General features: G+C 45.9%; 1 non-coding gene across 1 annotated transcript; it reads left to right on the forward strand.

Moving 5' to 3' along the window:
- The first annotated feature begins 3369 nt into the window (after window positions 1–3369).
- On the forward strand, window positions 3370–3476 carry LOC116270646. The gene has a single exon (XR_004178794.1). It is a non-coding gene; the product is annotated as a U6 spliceosomal RNA (small nuclear RNA).
- The last annotated feature ends 8308 nt before the right edge of the window (window positions 3477–11784 follow it).

The following is an 11784-nucleotide window of genomic DNA, read 5'->3' on the forward strand; positions in this document are numbered from 1 at the left end:
AAATGCGCTTGGCTGGCATCAAATAGTTCAGCTTTGACCGATCCCATTTAAATATGTGAATTAGTCATGAAGCAGGACACAGCTTGGTGAGCTTGCTAAATTGTTGGACTCTATTGAAGGAGAAGGGAGAAAAAAAGAGAAAGCCATTCAGCTTTCTCAATTAGATGGAGAGGTAAGGGCATCCCAGCCTCAGGCCACCTCTCCTCACTCACTCCCCAAGCCTGGTCTCAAGTGCAGCAGTAAAAGCCTCCCTGGGCCATGAGGCAAAGGTCACCTGGTACCATTTGGGATTATTGTTGCCAGCTTCATGGAATACAGCACCTGTGGCCTTCCATGGTGCCAATTGTCTGGGCTGTCTTAGGAGGCCAGTGAGTTTCCAGGGAACCCAGGGCTTGCTGGCACTGGGATCAATGGACATCCTATGCCTGGGCTGGCGCAGACTCCAGGTTGATACCACCATAGGAAAGGCTAACCTGGAGCTTCTGTAGGGATAGTTCTTAACCCCAATGCCCACCACACCCTGTCCAGGAGAGAAAGGAGGAGGAAGGAAGAGAGATTGGTGAGCTCCTGGGTAACTCACTCCTCTCTGAGCGCAGTCCCTTTTGCCTAGAGAATGAGCCTCACAGGAAGAGTGGAGGAGAGCTCCAGCAGCAGTCATGATGGCAGTGGCCCTCAGTGCCAGCCCAGTGTTAGGAAGGAAAAACCAATCCCTAGTGTCGCGAGTTCCTTAGAAATGCCCCTGCCATGCACACATACCCAGGTCCTACCTTCACCCAGCCCAATGCCATGCTGCAAAGGAAAGTTGCCTCTGAGCTACAGCTGCTTTGTGGGATTGGGGTTGGGTGGCACCTGGCTCCAGACAGGAAAACTGACACACGCCTGCTGTTTGAAACCTCCCCTTCTTAGCTCAAGGCATTCTGTACACCCTTCTACCATGAATAGTTGCCCAAATCAGGTGCTTCCTACTGCAGGTTTTGATCAGGCCAGCCCCAGCCACTCACTTTTTTAGGAAAGGGTGACTAAAGAGCAGGGCAGTTAGGAGGAGCGCGGCCACCTGCTTGGTTTGCAGCATGAGAGCAATGAGCCAGGAGCTGAGGTTAAAATAAAGTGTCAATCTCTTTGTCTCCTTGAGGGGAAGCTTTAGGACTCACCCCGTGCGAGGCAGGGGTGAGTGGGCCGAGGCTACAGTCCCCAGAGCTGAGGAAAGCCCAGCTCTGGGCTCCAGGGACGGCACGAAGCGGTTCCTTCTCTGCAGGCGTTGGCAGTTACACCCTGGGTGTGCAGGCTCCCAGCGTCTCCTCGGAGAGCTCAGGAAACTCACCAAGGCATTCGCTGAATAAGATTCCAGCTCTGAAACTGTGAAGTAGCAGCGCCCCCTGCCTGTGTATGGCCCCCATAGCTAGGAAGCCTTCCCAAGCGGGAGGACTTCTTCAAGGAGCTCCGGAGGCTCCCCCAAGGCCGGGAGAACCTCACACAGGCATCCAGGAGCAGCTCTGCTCCCATGGGGACCTAGAACTTACTTGGAACTCAGCAGTCCCTGCTCTTTCTTCCCTTCCTGCTCCCCCACCTACTTACAATCCCAGGAGCCAGCAAAGGACAAAGGCTCTCCCCAGAGCTTCTGCCACACAGGGGTGCTGATGGCTGGGCTGCAGGTGGGGCTGAGCCCCTGCCCCCCTTAGCCCCGGCTGATTCTGTTTGTGGCTGTCCTCAGCTGACTGGATGCTGTCATGGTGGCTTGGCAATTATTATGAGCATCTCGGTTATATTACATTACGGTCTTCTCACTATATTGAAATCACCTCAATTACTACTTAAAGATTAGTGCAAGCTGCCATGACTCACATGCATCCAGTGTTTACTCTTACTTCATGGCCCTAGTAGTGCCGCATTGATGCCAAAGCATGAGAGACTGTCACTTGATCATGATTTCCAAAGGCCGCAGCAAATCTGGCCCAATTCCTGACTTGACTTGCACAAGCCTCCTCCCTCCTGCACCCACTATCCCATTCCTAGGTTCCGTTTTCACTTTAGTTCTTCTACCAGAGTTAGATGCACGTTTTCCTTAATCTTTACATTTAAAAATAACATTAAAATGCAAAGTCATCACATGAAAACACACTTCTCAATTTTCTTTTGTTTTACATCTCAAACATTAAAACAGTACTACTCAATAAACGCCCTCATCAAGTGCTATGAATATACCAGTTGGCATCAGACGCGTCTCCCTGGAGAGCAGTGTTTCTGCATCCACGGATCAACAGTACACTTGTGACAGAGCTTCCGATTCAGGCAGGCCCTGGCAGGCTAGTTTCACCTCCGCGATTTTACATGCAAGTTAGAGCTACTCCCTGAAACTGCTCCTCCCTGAGTTCTCCCTGTCAGGGATGGAGATGGAGAAGCTATCCATAATACTTCTCTGTTCCTTAGCCCCACAGCCAACATGTCAGCCTATCCTCTGCTCTGCCTTCAAAGCACGCTTTGTGGCTGGCGACTTCCTGCCACTTGGACTGCTACTACCAGGAACCAATTTCTCATTTATCTTCAGCCCCAAGGCTCCTGCCCTCACCCTGCCTCCCTCCCATCACACCAGCCAGAAGGATCCTTGCAAACCCCACCTCAGATCATGTCAATTACTAAAAATAAATTCAGGAGCTCTCCACTGCACTCTGGGATTTGACTCAAAACTCAGGTTGGCCCTCCAGGGTTCACCTAATCCACCCCCTGCCTAATTCTCCAACTTTCTTCGGGGTTTCTGCTTTCCTCACTCCTGATGATCCAACCACATGCCTCTCCTGGAATTTATGCCGCCTTCCCACCTCAGAGTCATGGTTCAGCATTTTTCACCCGGTTTATTCTTATTAATCCTGCAGGCTCAGCTTTAATGTTCCTCCTGTGAACTCACAACCTAAGTTATTCTTTCTCATTGCAACATGTTCTTTGCATCGACCCGTGACCATTTACGTATCTATCGTGTGTGATCCCGGGGCGGTGGGGGGAGCGGTTATACATTTTGGGACAGGAAGGAAAGCATCCTTTTGTATGGGATGTATCCCCAGCACCAAGCCCCAGGGTCAGCTGGAGTAGTTGCTGTGTTGACATGGATGGAATGAGTGAAGAAATGAATGGGCTGTATACGGTTGTCAGGATTCACTGACAAAGGTTTAGTGACTTGCCTCCTGCCACACCCCCAGCAAGTGCTCATGCAGTTCCTAGGTGAACTGCACCAGCTGGAAGACTCCCTAGGAGAAGAAATGGGGAGAGGGTTGCAGGAGGCAGGTGAGAAAATTCTAGAACAGTTGGTTCTCCGAGACATAGTCCCCTCAGATTGGGCTGTAAAGATATGTGAGAAGCATAGTCAACGTTCACACTGTGCTCACTTTGGCAGCACATATACTAAAATTGGAACGATACAGAGAAGATTAGCAAGGCCCCTGTGCAAAGATGACATGCAAATTCGCGAAGCGTTCCATATTTTTTAGTGGAAGCAATTTTGGAAGTGGTGGAAGCTACAAGGATTTTGGCAATTACAACAATCAGTTTTCAAATTTTGGACCCATGAAGGGAGGAAATTTTGGAGGCAGCAGCTCTGGCCCTTATGGTGGTGGAGGCCAATACTTTGCCAAACCATGAAACCAAGGTGGCTATGGTGGTTCCAGTAGCAACAGTAGCTATGGCTGTGGCAGAAAATTTTAATTAGGAAACAAAGCTTAGCAGGAGAGGACAGCCAGAGAAGTGACAGGGAAGCTACAGGTTACAACAGATTGGTGAACTCAGCCAAGCACAGTGGTGGCAAGGCCTAGTTGCTACAAACAAGACATGTTTTAGACAAATACTCAAGTGCATGGGCAAAAAACTCGAGGACTGTATTTGTGACTAATTGTATAACAGGTTATTTTAGTTTCTGTTCTGTGGAAAGTGTAAAGCGTTCCAACAAAGGGTTTTAATGTAGATTTTTTTTTTTTTGCACCCATGCTGTTGATTGCTAAATGTAATAGTCTGATGGTGACGCTGAATAAATGTCTTCTTTAAAAAAAAGTGCCGTGTAAAGTTAGTCTACTCTGAAGCCATCTTGGTAAATTTCGCCGACGTGTGAAGTTAGAATTCCTTCAGGGTGACACCAGGTTCTCTTTGGAATTTCTATACAACCTGCTTGGGTGGAGAAGCCATTGTCTTCAGAAACCTTAATGTATTTGAACTGATAGTTACTGTTGTGACCTGAAGTTCACCATTAAAAGGGATTACCCAAGCAAAATCATGGAATTATTGGTGATAAAAGTGATTGTTGGCACATCCTATGCAATATATTCAAGTTGAATAATGGTACCAGAAAATTATAGATGGGAATGAAGCTCGTGTATCATCCATTATCATATGTAATCAATAAACGGTTTAATTCTCTTGAAAAAAAAAATGTTCACACTCGTTGGAAAAAAGTCTCCCTTGATTTCATAACGCAGAATGTTGAAAGTAAGGCTCTCCCTGTGACGCCCTTACCCCCACCCCCAATAAGGGGAAATACGGGCCGTCTTCTCTGAAGGAAGGTTTTTGGGTTTATCCGAAGGAGGCAGGTGTAAAAGGCCGCTGGGAAACTGCAGTATGCTTTTCTGCCTCTCCTGAGCGCCGCGGGAATGTGGTCTCGGTGATCCCCGCAGCTCGCAGGCCCCACTGGACCCGGCAGAGGCCGGCGCGCCAGGCGAGGAGCCCGGGGCTGACTAACAGCAGAGGGCGCCATAGAGCAGCCCGCACCCGCCAGGTGCGGCCTCCGCGCCCGGGTGAAGTCCGAGGGCAGCTCCAGCCAGACCCTGCGGCTCTCAGACTGGGGCGGCCCTCGCCCTGCCCTCCTCTGCTCGACTGTGATTTCGCTGTGCTTCTGCGGGAGAAAATGCTATCAGTGACTCTATGGATATCTGTAAAAATAAATGCCAGCTACTATGACTATTCAGGCGTACAGGGGGCAGGCGATCTTCAGAAAGAAGCTGAGTCTGGGGTAAGGGTGGGAAGGGGGATATGGTTCGTTGTTTTTTGTTTTTCTGCTTGGCTTGTGGAGTCCGTTCAGTATGTAGTGCTTTTTGTTTGGTTGGTTGTTGTTGTTGTTTAATGTCTTAGGTTAAAATTTGTCTTTCTGGGTCGGGCGCGGTGGCTCACGCCTGTAATCCCAGCACTTTGGGAGGCCGAGGTGGGCGGATCACGAGGTCAGGAGATCAAGACCATCCTGGAACAGGGTGAAACCCCGTTTCTACTAAAAATACAAAAAAATTAGCCGGGCGAGGTGGCGGGCGCCTGCAGTCCCAGCTACTCAGGAGGCTGAGGCAGGAGAATGGCGTGAACCCGGGAGGTGGAGCTTGCAGTGAGCCGAGATCGCGCCACTGCACTCCAGCCTGGGCGACAGAGCGACATTCTGTCTCAAAAAAAAAAAAAAAAAATTGTCTTTCTGGGAAAAGTTACTTTTTTCCCAGGGTGATTTGACAGAACCCTGGTGCAATGCACGAACTTAGATCAAAGAAAACGGACTGAAGAGACCATTTACCCACATGTAAATTCCAATAGGCCGTTCTTAAAAGAACTTCCGCCGGAAAAGGGAGTCATTCAGTCAAGGAGTACTAGAGCTGGAAGAAACTTTCGAAATTAAACCGCCTTTTTATTATTAGATTAAACAGGAGGCCCAAAGAGAATAAGGAACTTGTCCAAAGTCACAGCACCTTTGAGTGCAGTGGGGCTGATTTCCAGTCTGGGACACAAAGGAAACTGTTTCAGTGAAAGGTTGGTGGTGTGTGTTGTTAAGCTTTCATTCTATGCTGTATTATATAAACATTGTAAGGAAAATTGAGAAAATGCCATTATTTTAATTGCCAGGAATCCTCCCACATCAAGGCTATCATTGTTAATATTTTTGCTCTATAATTTTCCAGCCTTTTAAACTTATATATCCAAACTTGTATTAATACAAATTTATATTAGTTTACTAAAACTGGATCACACCATCCTTATTGCTTTGCAACCACTTTTTTTTTGTCATCAATATAGCTTGAACACTTTTCCATATCAACTAATATATATCTACATCATAATTCCTAACAGATGCATAACTATTCCCTTCAATGGGTGTACCTTCATTAGTTTAATCAAACCCTTATTGATGGGCATATAAGCTTTTTCCAATGTTAAACTTTTTTTTTTTTTTTTTGCGATGGAGTCTGGCTTTGTCACCCAGTCTGGAGTGCAGTGGCATGATCTCGGCTCACTGCAACTTTGCCTCCTGGTTTCAAGCAATTCTCCTACCTTAGCCTCCCGAATAACCGGCATTACAGACAGCTTCCACCACACCCAGCTAATTTTTGTATTTTAAACAGAGATGGGGTTTCATCATGTTGGCCAGGCTGGTCTGGAACTCCTGACCTCAGGTGATCCGCCCACCTCGGCCTCCCAAAGTGCTGGGATTACAGGCGTGAGTCACTGCACCTGGCCCAATGTTCAACTTTTATAACACATTTGCATTAAATACTCTCATCCATACATCTTTTGCACAAGTGGTGTCCACCTACTGATGGGTGTGGCTTTTTGTAGGAATACAGTGTGATGGTGTGGGCTGGGCTTGGACACTGCCATGGAAACTTTCTGCATCTTTACACAAGCCACAACCTTAGTAGCCCCAATTCTCTCATCTTCAAGTGGAGGTGATCGTAGTGCTGGTCTCCTCAGGGTGTTGGGAGGATTCAGTGACGTCATATATGGAAAGTGATTGGTCAGTGCTGAGCACACACAAGTCCTATATAAATGTTAACTCTTAGAATATTACTATCATTTACCTCAAACCCTGAAGATTGGCTCAAAATAACCCTCATGGTTTTATTTTACTCTGATTGAGAGTAACTGGAATTTTATGAAGAAGTGTTTAAGTGCTAAACTCTAGTAGCTAAAGCAGTACCTCCTTTCTTTCTTTCTTAATTCTTCCAGAGGAAAAAATAATGATAAACATAAATGGTGGATGGGCTCTTGAGCTACTTGTTATGTTCTGGTCACAAAGCTTAATGCCAGCCTAAAGAGAAAAGTCTATGTTGGCAAAGATGTGGAGAAATTGAAGCACACTATTGGTGGCAATGTAAAATGTGTAACCGCTATGGAAAACAGTATGGCAGTTTCTCAAAAAATTAAGCATGGAATTACAATATGATCCCGCAATTTCACTTCAGGGTGTATACACAAAAGAATTGGAAGCAAAGACTTGCAGAGATGTTTGTATGTGTTCATAGCAGCATTATTCACGATCGCCAAGGGTGGAAATAACCCAAATGTCCATCAATACATAAATGGATAAACAAAACGTGGTATACACATACAATGGAATATTATTCAGCCTTAAAATTAAAGGAACGCCTACCATATGCTACAACATGGATGGGCTTTAAAGACATCACGCTAAGTGAAATAAGCCAGTCACAAAAGGACAAATATGGTATTATTCCACTCATGAGATACCCAGAGCAGTCAAATTCATTAAGACAAAAGGAGAATGATGGTTTCCAGGGGCTGGAGGAGTTGTGGGGGATGAGGCTGTTGTTTAATGGGTGTGGAGTTTCAGTTTTGCAAGATGAAAGAGCTCTGGAGATGACGGTGGTGATGGTTGCACAACAATGTGAATGTACCTAATGCCACCGAACTGTCCATCAAAATGGTTCAGATGGTAAACTTTGTGATATGCATATGTTACCACAATTAAAAACAAAATTCTCAAAGAAAAAGGCATGGTGTCTCATTGAAGATTCTTAAGTTCCCTTCCTAAGCATCGAGTCTTTTGTGATAGATAAAGCCTCCTCCAATCCCTTCTCCTTTGGAAAATGCTCAAAGCACAGCCTCTGGCTCCCCAGGGCCTTCGAACTCGTCTCCTCTGTTTTGTCCTTATATCCAGGGTCGCCACCATTTCACAGGCCTAAGCAGTGAGAGGGCGAACACTGAAGCAGAAGCTGGGGTCTCTGAGAGTCTGTTTTGAATCTAGGAGGATGCCGTGAGTCACCAGGACACATTTCACGTTCATATTCCCATCCGAGGCATTGGAAACCCATTCCTACCAACCAAATGTATGAGTCACCCACATTTCTTCTGCTTGGTCCCCACCCTCACCCTCTGTCTCCCCCCCTCCCCTCACAGGTTGCATCATCCTCCCCAGACAGGAATGGGCTGTTGGCACTCTGCTCAGAATATCTCCTGGTTCCCCGTACATGCGGGATGAACACCCACCCGAAAAGTCTTCCACAGCACGGCCCCACCTCTCACTCTTCCTTTCACCTCCCACTCTTCCTTTCACCTCCTTCACTGAATAGCGCCCAGCCGCTATAGCATTTTTATTTGCTTCCATCCAACATCCGAAGTATGATTTGGTCAAGAAAGGCCGGGCATGGTGGCTCATGCCTGTAATCCCAGCACTTCGGGAGGCTGAGGCAGGCGGATCACGAGATCAGGAGATTGAGACCATCCTGGTTAACACAGTGAAACCCCATCTCTACTAAAAATACAAAAAATTAGCCGGGTGTGGTGGCGGCGCCTGTGGTCCCAGCTACTTGGGAGGCTGAGGCAGGAGAATGGCGTGAACGCAGGAGGCGGAGCTTGCAGTGAGCCAAGATCCAGCCACTGCACTCCAGCCTCCCGAGTAGCTGGGACTACAGGCACTACAGAGCGAGACTCTGTCTCAAACAAAACAAAACAAAACAAAACAAACAAACAAAAAACCACCAAAGTATGATTTTGTCAAGAACATCTTCAGGGTATCCTCATTTGACCATGACATATTCAAGATAGAAAATCCGTCTCATTTATCTTTGTAACTGCCAAGCACCCAGCACGATGAAATATAATAATAGGTGCTCAATAAATATTTGTTGGGGGAGTGTGCAAATGGGTGCCCCCAAACACACTTTCATGCAAAAACAGACAATTCTGCAATAAACAGACTCCAGCCTTTTATTTTGTTTGCTCTCAGCTCCTTCATACTTTAAGCTCATCTCACTCATTTCTACTAGGTTTCCTTCCTAAAACCTAGAGCGGGTATGGACCATTTTAGTCAAATTTGAGCTGATTGCATCACTTCCATGCACAAAATCTTAGAAAACTACTTATTCTATATACTGAATAAAATTCACATCCCTCTATACTCTTCCCATACACACAGAGAGACAGCCTGTGTCATCAGCCAGCAAGGAAACATTTACTGAGGTCTTAGCCTGTACTAGGGACCGTCAACAATGAAAAGAATGGTAAAATATTATTTCTGCCCTTAAAGAGTTTGAAATGTGAGTTTGTTACTTGAGGACTGCATGACGCATGTTCTGTTCATTATATAATTGCTCACCTTTTCACCTCTCTTTGGCTGAGTCATGAATCTTCCTCATTTCTGTTCCAGTGCTTTAGCTGCAGGGGGCAGTTTCTGGCCTGTGCACTATAGGCCAGGGCTGATGCCAAGTCATCCCCCAGGATTCTGGGAGAAAAGCCCTCGACTTCTCCCCAACTCTCTCCTTTTTCTCTAGGATGAGGTTAAAATACACATATTTGTTTTCACCTCTTATCCAAGTATATTGAAAGGACTAATGAGAGCGCTTTAAAGCCCTTTGATAAGGCATGGCATATTGCTAAGGTAATCAACGACTATGTTTTCTTATATGAAAGTTAAAATAGGCCGGGCGCGGTGGCTCAAGCCTGTAATCCCAGCACTTTGGGAGGCCGAGGTGGGTGGATCACGAGGTCAGGAGATCAAGACCATCCTGGCTAACATGGTGAAACCCTGTCTCTACTAAAAATACAAAAAAACTAGCCGGGCGTGGTGGCGGGCGCCTGTGGTCCCAGCTACTCGGAGGCTGAGGCGGGAGAATGGCGTGAACCCGGGAGGTGGAGCTTGCAGTAAGCCAGGATCGTGCCACTGCACTCCAGCCTGGGCAACACAGTGAGACTCCATCTCAAAAAAAAAAAAAAAAAAAAGAAAGTTAAAATAAGCCACAGGAAGGAGTCTAGCCTTACACGTTTACCCGCATTTATTTTTGAAAGCTGTTTTCTTGGCCATTCACCATTAGGAAAACAGAGTCTGAGTACTGTGATTTTAAGGGCCCTTAAACCTATAAATCTTCCTCCCAGATCAGGGTAAATAATTCTCCTTTCTACCATAATTGGAGAAGTCAGAAGTGTGCTCAGTGTGTGGCGTGAAAGATTCTTTGCCAAAATTCTACCCCAGAGGACGAGCCTGAGCTTTCATGAGGGGATCTCAACTTTCTCAGCCTCTTGGCAGCTGGCAATGCAGTCTTGAAATGCCTTCCTTTGCTTCCATGACATCCCTGGGGACCCCTTCTCCATATCCTTCAGGGGACCTCCCTCTGCAGCCCAGCCTCCGAATGCTGGTGGACCCCACGACTCGGTTCAGGTCCTCTCCTTCCTCACCCTTCATTCTTCTTGGATAAGCTCACATGCTCTCATAGCCGTAGAGACCTTTTAGAAGGGGCACATTCTCCTTGTTTCTATGTGAAAACCCTCTCTAGAACATTCTCTCAGCCCCTGGCCTCTTCATTTCACTTACTGGTGATCTTTAGAGGAAGAATTGGGCAGGCGTCTCTGGGTCCCTCACTCTGCCTCAGAAGTCCGTCCACCTACCTGCCCTCTGCCTTCTGCCGTCTGCCCTGGATGAGGGTGAAAGGAAAAGGCTGACTATTGTCCATCTGAGCCAGTGACCGGATGTGCAAGGCCACCTAATTTTGAGGGAAGTATTAACAGGCCTATCTGGACACAAATCTAGGGCCACAGCCTCTGATCGGCTTCATCAGCACAAACGCTGACATTTAATCTCCATCTGCCCACAGCTAGGTTTACTTCTCAGTTGGTTCTACACTCAGTGGAGATGAACGGTACTCTGTTGACCCTCTCCCTTTCCCCCACCCCACACTATCTAGTTATCAGACAAAATGGACTTTGAGAAAAAAAATTACCAAAGAAGGATCTTTTATAAGGATAAAGGCATTAATACACTAAGAAGACAAAGAATCCTATGTGGGTGTGTGTCTAGTAACGGAGCTTCAGTATCCCTGAGGAAAAAATTGACAGAAATAATCCATAATCATAGTTGAATATGAATATGAATATCTTAGGATAGGGCTGCTAGAAAAAAATCAAGAAAAAGATAGATGGACTGAACAACACTATTAACCACTTTCATATAATTGCTCTTCATAGAATCTGTATCTATCAGTTACAACTGCAGAATACACATTCTCTTCAAGCACATGTGGTTTGTTGACCAAAATAGACCATATGCTGGACCATAAAACAAGGTTCAATAAATTGAAGAGGATTTATACTTTATAGAGCCTATTCTCTAATTAAAATGGAATTACATAGAAATTAAAAACAATAAGATAAGTAGACACCAAATATTTAGAAATGAAACATTTCACTTCTAGAGAATCAATAGGTTAAAGAAGAAATCATGAGGGCAATTTGAAAATACTTTGAACTAAATGATCATGAAAAAGGTCAAAATTTGTGGGATGTAAGCAAATAGTGGTTAGAGAGAAAGTTATACCTTTAAATGCTTATACTGGGATAGGTGGTGGGAGGGAGGGCGTACAAAACTAGAGACTTAAGAGTTCACAATAAGAAACTAGAAAAAGAAGAGCAAAGCGAGCCCAAAGTAACTAGACGAAAGGGAATAATAAAGATAAGAGCAGGAAAAGAATTGAGAAAATTAACAAAGAGGATGAAGTTTGACAAGAGTGCCAAGACAATTTAATGAGAAAAGAAGCGTCTTTTCAA

The sequence above is a fragment of the Papio anubis genome, chromosome 15 (assembly GCF_008728515.1).
Source record: "Papio anubis isolate 15944 chromosome 15, Panubis1.0, whole genome shotgun sequence".
NCBI lineage: Eukaryota > Metazoa > Chordata > Mammalia > Primates > Cercopithecidae > Papio > Papio anubis.